The sequence below is a fragment of the Ciona intestinalis genome, unplaced genomic scaffold (genome assembly GCF_000224145.3).
Source record: "Ciona intestinalis unplaced genomic scaffold, KH HT000247.1, whole genome shotgun sequence".
NCBI classification, from domain to species: Eukaryota; Metazoa; Chordata; class Ascidiacea; order Phlebobranchia; family Cionidae; genus Ciona; species Ciona intestinalis.
The window spans coordinates 6267-7565 of NW_004190568.1; the positions used below are offsets into that span (position 1 = coordinate 6267).

The window sequence follows — 1299 nt, forward strand, 5'->3', positions numbered from 1 at the left end:
TCATGATACAAAAATATTCCTGAATAGAAGAGAGCTGTATCACGATTTCTTGCACTGTTATTATCTTCGTATCCGTTATCTACAATATGGTGTCCGGTGAATTCATCGTTGGAAAATTCATCGCGAACAATTCACCGCAATGCTAAATGCATCGCAAGACTTGTTTTAGGTGCCCGTTGCGTAATATGACAATTAAAATGAAAGACATTTTATTAACAGTTAACCTGTAACAAAAGTAAGAATCAAAGCACTTAACAAAAGTAAGAATCACATCACTCAATCAAAAGCCAATGTTATGCGCCACTCCTCTTGAGCAATCCAACATCTCCCTGTTTGGTTACGTAACCTTTCTGCAACATCGCGATATTTCTTTTTGCGAGGAGGTAAATCTTCTCCGGCAACATAATGACTGACTGCCTCGTTTCTCCCCTGTTCATCTTTTAATTTGTCAATGAATGTAGTAGGATGAAACCAACGAGCTAAAACTTTTGTGCCAGCCCTCGCAAGAATTTGTTTTGGGAAGATTTTCAGATTTTCTCCAGTATCTTCGTAACAATTCCACAAAGCATGAGCGTAACGCGGATCACGTCGAACCGCCGCCCTGCGATCCGGCCTCCCAATCCAATTATCTTCTACATAATCGATCACAGGCTGTGCACTAGGTGGAAGAATGTTACTATCGCGGAAAGCTTCTTCAAAGCTTGTCACGATTTGATCCGCTGGCACGAATGCAACAGCTAATAACGTGCCCAGTTTTAGAGCAAATGCGGCATTATTTTCATCGGTAAATACATTGGCATTAAGCATTAAAACAGCAACAAAGGTTGGAGAGTTAACTACAAATATATATTTTTGTCTGCTTGATTGGATTGAAGCATCACTTATTTAAAGGAAAATGGTTACTACTTACCTTCAAATACACACAATTTGTTGACTCACTAGATATATAAGGGTTGGTTGGCTTAGTAACTGTTACACTATTAGTGTTGACCAAAAATACACACCGTTAAATGCTGCAGCATGCGTGTATTTCTTTATAGGTGTGTTATAACGACGAAAACGATTAGAACATTTAAGATTTTACCCCGTATTGCTGCATGCGTGTATTTCTTTATAGGTGTGTTATAACGACGAAAATGATTAAAACATTTTTTAAGATTTTACCCCGTATGCTCACTTATGAAATTAAAGTTTTGACCAAATACAAAAAAAATATATTTTTTTTTTTTTTTCATCTGGCAACCTCCTCTAGTGTTATATATTAGTATTTCTATGATCGCAATAGCCAACACTCCAAAC

General features: G+C 37.3%; 1 long non-coding RNA gene across 1 annotated transcript in view; it reads right to left on the bottom strand.

Moving 5' to 3' along the window:
• The window catches only part of LOC113475348, a 6194-nt gene extending 5929 nt beyond the window's left edge, over nucleotides 1-265 (bottom strand). The window contains exon 1 of the long non-coding RNA XR_003397102.1: nucleotides 252-265. This is a non-coding gene — a long non-coding RNA (uncharacterized LOC113475348). The remainder of the gene's footprint in view (nucleotides 1-251) is intronic.
• Between the last annotated feature and the right edge of the window lie 1034 nt (nucleotides 266-1299).